Raw genomic sequence first — 6,913 nt, forward strand, 5'->3', positions numbered from 1 at the left:
TCTGTCCCCTGTCCTTCTCCCTCTGTCCCCTGTCCTTCTCCCTCTGTCCCCTGTCCTCGTCCAACTGTCGTTGTTCCCCTTCTCCTTTTGGCAGCCGCTCGCGCTGCCCAGCTCCGTCGGCCGAAGCGCCCGGCAGGTAGGCAGCCTGTCCGCCTCGACGCACCCGTGTGAGGCAGCGTGCCTATGTCGTGCCTTGCAGGCGCTCCCTGCACAGTGCGATTTACGGGACAGTTTTAAAGCCATTTTGGCATGCAAAGGGAGTCAGTCACAATATGTTAATATTTTTTCTGGACTGTTTCGTTTACTTGAAATGTTTATTGAAAGTCCCGTCAAGAGGAAGGGAATGAAAGCGCCATTCACTGCGAAATCCTTAAAAGCGAAAAAAGCGTATAAGCTTCATAATTGTTATGAACAAGTTTGTGAGCTTGCAACCCTTTATCACACTGTGAAAAATAGTCGGTAGGTTTACAGGAAAATTTTCCTTGACGCAAGTTGTAAAATTACAATTTGAAATCGTAAAAATACATGCAGTGCGTATCGACTTAAAATCCAATGGCGAGTAAAAAATCTGTTCTCGTAAATTTAGAACTTAAATTATAATTCGAGTTTACAAAATTTTTGTAAGTTTACGACGATATTTTTCAGTGTGTCAAATTAGTTTGTAAGCTACAAAGGGAATACTTTCATCGTATTGCAAATCTGACGAAATTGCTCTCTGCCTCTCAGCTCCCAAAAACTCTTTGTCTGCAAGGGTGTTTGAATGGGTTTGGGGGACGATCGGAAAGGGGAGGGGTGCAGATTCCACTCCCAGAAGCGACAGAATGCGCGGTATGTGCCATTGCATTCACTTGTTTGCGGAGCGTGCGTGGAAATTTCTGTCGTTTGCGTTGGCACGGCGGTTTTGGGAGCTGCGGAAGGGGGGGCTGGGCCAAGGCAGATCATTGCAAAAAGGCCTCCTCTCACCGACCGAGCTGACCGAGGCGCGGCCAGAGCTGGACCTACGCTGACCGAGGCGCGGCCAGCGGCGACCGCTCACGAGACGCTTGCAGGTGAGTGGTGAGGCGGGGAGATAGGAAGGAATCGCCCCTCCTCACCACTCCTGCAAGCGGCTCGTGAGCGGCCACCGCTGACCGTGCCTCGGTCAGCGTAGGTCTAGCTCTGGCCGCACCTCGGTCAGCTCGGTCGGTCAGAGAAGGCCTTTTTGCAATGCTCTGGGCCAAGGGACGAAGCTCGGATGAACCACTTGTGCACTCACGCCACTGTTAATCAAATACTGTGGCGTTAACATTCAATATAATGTGCTGTGCCAACGCAAACGACAGAAATTTCCACGCGATCGCTCATTCCTCCCGGGCTCATGAGCCCATGCAATGCATGGTTTGCGCACATATGTCATGTCGTTATAAATAATGTGACATGATAATTTTAAGAATGAGACCTAATTCACATGATATTAAATGAGACGTCACAGTATTTGAATAACAGTGGTGAACAAGCAGAGTGTACTCCTATCGTCGTTGTTCTCATCTAGTGTACCAATATTTAACTCATAGTGAAATCATATCGTACTCACCCTGTTCTCGTCCCGTTTTTGCGGTGTGCTCATTCTGTATTCACCCACCCTGTTCTGCCTGCACTTAAATGTGTTCTGTGTACTACAATATTCAAAAACTTTGTTGAAAAACAAGCATTTTTACTATGGCACAGCTGTTGAACACAACGAATGACCCTAAACGATAAATTTGTTTTTCTATGTGACAAGAGAGTTGTCACTAAATGATGTAGGAAGAAAAGGTTTCAGTCGTTTCTGAGCAACTTCGTTGTAACTGAACAACCAATTCGTTGTTACAAAACAGACTGTCATGTGTCACAACATCAGGAGTTGCCCAAACAATGTTTATGCCAATCACATAACTTTTTAAACAGTGTATATCACCTCAAAAAGAATTGAGCCGTTTTGGCTTAAAATACTGCAAATCTCGTGTATTCGAGCGTATTCGTGAAAACTCATTTTGTATTCAATGCAGTGATTTCATGAACTCCTCATGCGTATACTCATATATATGCGTACAGGAAAATATCAAAGTGACGCACCCCTGAGGCTGGGCTGCATGGTTAATGAGAATTATTCCTCTGGCAGTAGTGACACCCGTCTGCTTGGAAATTGTTTTTCCTTGGCGGTAATCACTTTTTCATCGCCGCTGTCCGGGGTGCCTGCGCAGGGCGGGGCCGGGCCGCCGTGCCGGGCGGTGGCGGGGCGGGGTGTGGGCGTGGCGGTGGCAGGGCGTGGCTGTGGCCAGGCGCGAGGCGCTGACACTCACGAAGGATGAGTCCACTTGGGCTGCATGAATAATGCAGACCAACTTGCCATGATGAATATTATTATAATTCCTCTTCTTTGTTGTTTTTCGTCCCAGTAGTGCATCGGTCCGGCTGCATTCGCTTCTGAAGGAAAAGGCTTTTGCTATTTATTTTTTATTTTTTTCCCCCCTGCTGGACGCGGTGAGTAAGGTGTGCTGATTTTTTTCCCTTGCACGGTTCTGCCTGGCCGATGCTCGCCGATGCCGCGTTAGAGCTTGGCGTCGCGCCTAGCTGGCTGCAGCAGCAGCAGTGCCCAATCTGCTGCTAGAAACTGGGGCGGCAGGGTGGGCGCCGGACTGGCTGGGAAAAGGATTGGATGATTTCAGGTGTCGACCCCCCTCCCCCCTCTTGCGCCACTGTGCTTGGCTTGGCTCCTCGCCCTCCTCCTCCTCCTCCAAGAAGGACAAAAAGAAGTGTGCCAAAGAAGACTCGGCGCTAAATGCGAGGGGTTCTTTCTACTTTATTTTCTTTTTTGCTTTTATTCATCTCAATAACGTTTGGATTCTCGTTTCATTGCGAACATTTCCATTGTTACAGTGTCACTCATCGCCATCGTCATATCTTGGAGCTCCGCTGCTGCTGGGAGTTCTCGATTGATGGGCGCAGACCTCTCTGAGGTAAGTTTCCACCGCACTGAACCAATCAGACTCCGGACACAAAGGCGGAAGTTTGCGAACTAGCGGGAACGTGTGCGGCGAAGACAACACCCGCCGCCCCTGCCGCCCCCGCCGCCCCGCCGCTACCATCCGCGTCCTGCAGCGCCCCCCTTCCTCTCCACCCCGTTCACCCAGTCGCCAGGAGGGCGGGCACGCTGGGACCCGACCGAGCGACCGACCATCCCAACTTGCAAGGCAGACAGAAATGCGGTGAATTGAAATCAAATAATTTCGCATGACGGCGGACGACGTTGGTCGCGTCCCTACCAACCATCTCCCCTTTTTCTCGTCCGCGAGCAGCGCCACGTGCAGCCACCTTGGCCTCTTCTCTGGTGCTGGTGACTCCGTTTACCCCCTTTCCCCTTTCCTTTTACCCCTTACCTTTTCCCCCTTCCCCCTTTCCCTTTCCACTTACCCATTTCCCCTTACCCCATTATCGCATTTACCCCCTAATCCTTCTTACCCTAACCCACGTTTTCACTTACCCCCCTACCTATCCCCTTGTTCCCCATCCCACCTACTCCCTTCCCCCCAAATCCCTTTACCACCGTGCTTACCCAACCCACATATCGCCTTACCGATTTACCCCCTTACTTACCCCTATACGCTTAGCCTCGCACGATGATTCGATCGCTCGACCCGCGTTCTCCCGACCCCCCTTCCTTCGGTCTCCAATCACTCTACCAACGCCCCCTTCTTTTTCGCTCTCCGTAAGATCTCTCTACGCTCTCCCGTCGTAACGCCGTCGCTCCCTCGTCGCCCTCCCCCATCGCTCTCCCCGTCGCGTCCCGCTGCCGACTGCGGTGCGTCTGTGACGACAAAAGCCCCGCCGAAATACGATAAACAGCCTTGCAACTCGTTGGAGCGTGGAGAGGAGCAGGAAGCGTTTGGGGCGTGCCTCGCGGGCGCGGGGTGGCTAGAGTAGACCAAGAAAAACTTTTTGTTAAAATGTTAAAGTTCACATTGCTCATCTCGTACCAATCCATAAAAAACGCTCTCAAAAAAAATTTCAGCCAGATCGGACAATATTTGACCCTCCCGAAGTGGGTTCAAAGTTTACATTAGTTTCTTATGGGTCATCGGGTCAAAACGTTACACATTTGGCCTGTAGCTCAAACTATCAATCGTAGAAAAGCGCCGTTATCAAAAACGTGATCTACGCTAAAAACCGAGTCAGACGACATGCCGCTTGTCAAAATCCGTCACCGCGTTATCCGCAAAAAAAAAATATCGTTTTTTCGTTAAAATGTGTTATTTTTAGTTGTTTTATCAAATTTTAAAATCTAAACAGTATGAGGGATTTTGACAAGCGGCATGTCGTCTGACTCGGTTTTTAGCGTAGATCACGTTTTTGATAACGGCGCTTTTCTACGATTGATAGTTTGAGCTACAGGCCAAATGTGTAACGTTTTGGCCCGATGACCCATAAGAAACTAATGTAAACTTTGAACCCACTTCGGGAGGGTCAAATATTGTCCGATCTAGCTGAAATTTTTTTTGAGAGCGTTTTTTATGGATTGGCACGAGATGGGCAATGTGAACTTAAACATTTTAACAAAAAGTTTTTCTTGGTCTACTCTACGGGGTGGCACGCCAGGACCTTAAATGGATGCTAAATAAATGCGTGAAACTAAGTTGATTTGTGTGGTTCGTGGTGACTTGTTAATATGAAACCGATTTGGAGGCGTCTTACGTCGGCAGCCGAGAGGGGTATCTTCCTCGCCCCAACCCATCTCATCCCCAGGTGAGGTTTAAGATCCGGGCGATGCATTGTGTGTTCCTACGGGTTGTGTAGCACAAAATGCCTACCTATCAAGCGGCTTACTGGAGAAGACGAGAAAGGTATGGAGGCGCGGCGAGGCGCGTGGCGATTGCCTCCCCCCTGCCTCCTTGAACTGCGTCTGCCTAACCCACCCCTCCTCTATGCGACCGGCCCCGCCCTACCCCTTGTACGGCGGCTCGCGGGGAGGAGGCTGCTGCTGCTGCCGGCGGCGTCGATGTCTCAACAGACTGACTTGCCCCGCGAAACTTGCAGCAGCAGCAGCAGGGTTGGTGGTGGTGGTAGAGGCATCGGGCGGGGGGTAGCTTGTCGGCCTCGGGGGGCGGGACTCGGGGCTGACTGAGTGATGGAGTGTGTAAGCAAAGAACTACTGGGAAAGGATTGAGATTACTTTCAACACGCTTTTTTTCTCTCTCTCTCTCTCCCTTTCCTTCCCCGCCCCTCTCCTGCACCCTTGACGGATCAGTGGGACAGAGAGGCCTTTCTCTCCTTGGTCCTGCTCTACTGCTCACTCCAGGGCCCGCGCATAAACCCAACAGCCCCGTTGGTGGCCACCACAGGCTGCTTTGAGCCGTGAGGGCACGATATTGGACCTCGTATTGCTTCAGGACTCGGCTTGCAGCTGCAAGCTTCCATCCAGCACGACCTCAGTATGGTCTTCAGCTTAGCCTTCAACTTGGGCTAAGGCTTGACCCCTAGCTTGACCTTCAGCTTGGCCTGAAGCTGCATTGTTAAAAATAAAGTTGTAAATTAGCAGTCAATGTCCTGCAAAGTTTTTATGATTGATGTGTTGTTGTACAACAATCTTATTTGTTGCGCTACAAAAGTCAATTATAAAATTACAACATTTTTTGTTGGGTGTCCAACCAATGTTGTTATTCGATAGACTTTGTTGGTTAGGAACGAATTTAGTGGGCATATAGCTACAAATTTTCATTTTTATCAAAAACTCATGTTACATGTTGTTCAACAACTACGTCATCACAAAAATGTTTGTGGTTCAACAAACATTTTTTACAGTGTAGGCCTTCAGCTTGTCTCATAGCTTGGCCTTTAGTTTGGACTATAGCTTGACCTTTATCTTGGCCCTTTGCTTGACCTTCATCTTGGCCTTTATCTTGGAAATTCTACCTTTGCCTTTACCATGGCTTTTCTACTTTTACCTTCGACCTTCGAGGTGACCGCACAACAAGACCTCCATCAGTATGACCTCAAGCGTGACCTCGAAAAGGTTCATAGGCACCATCGTGGATTCCTCTAGGGTTGTTGTAGAGATCCACCACTGGTTTTCCAGCGACCCCTCCTCGCTCCAGCATAGGACCTACCGTCGAGCCGAGCCTCCAGTCGGGTCCTCGGCACTCTAAATCGGCTTATGGCCTGGCTGGGCAGCGAGGGCCACCAGGTGAACAAGCTCCCCGCCTAACAACTGGGGACGACCGAGAGTTACAGAGGAATAGAGGGGCAGAGAGGAATAAGAAAGAGAGGAGGTAGGGAGAAAGAGAGAGGGAGATTGGGGGGGGGGGGGGTCGGAGCCGTGCAGCTGTGTGCATAATGGTGTGAGGTTCGGTTGCGTTCCGAGAACGGAGGGGAAACAAGCCTGTTCAACTGACCCTGGGCGAGGCCGGCTATGACTGCAGCCGGCAACAGGTCCACGCCCCGAATGAGTTTCATGATAACCGTCGGCGTTACAGATTCACCATCTTTTAAATTTCAGTTTTGCAGTGTCCTCCCTTTATTTAACCCTATAAAGCGTTTGTGGACAAAATATATTATTTTCAAATTTCAATAATTCATGTTCTCTGGAAATTTTTCTCCCTATTCTACTCTGTTTAGGGAAAAAGTCCCTCCCCCTCCCTCTTTCGGCCTCCCAGTTGGGTCGTAAACAGGCGATGGGAATATCTTGTTGCCTCAGGGACGCCACGTTCGTGTGTGTGTGTGCGCGTCTGTGCGTGCGTGTGTTGGGTGAGAGAGAGAGAAGGACGAGTCGTGTGTGTGCTGGGTGTCGAACGGCTCACTACTGCAGTGTCGTGATAGAGGTGCCGAGGGCCGCTGCGCCGAAGGTGGTTTTCCTCTTTCAACACGAGTGGGGAGGTAAAGCACGGGGGGAGTGGAGGGG

The 6,913-nt window shown here is 50.2% G+C and overlaps 1 protein-coding gene across 1 annotated transcript in view; it reads left to right on the plus strand.

Annotated features, from left to right (window-relative positions):
• LOC113212950 (octopamine receptor Oamb) overlaps positions 1–6,913 on the plus strand; it is a 137,492-nt gene that overhangs the window by 42,743 nt on the left and 87,836 nt on the right. The window contains exon 2 of the mRNA XM_052272551.1: positions 2,899–2,978. The gene's annotated coding sequence lies outside the window, so the exon portion shown is untranslated. The remainder of the gene's footprint in view (positions 1–2,898; positions 2,979–6,913) is intronic.

Source organism: Frankliniella occidentalis, unplaced genomic scaffold (genome assembly GCF_000697945.3).
Source record: "Frankliniella occidentalis isolate FOCC.00 unplaced genomic scaffold, Focc_3.1 Scaffold211, whole genome shotgun sequence".
NCBI classification, from domain to species: domain Eukaryota; kingdom Metazoa; phylum Arthropoda; class Insecta; order Thysanoptera; family Thripidae; genus Frankliniella; species Frankliniella occidentalis.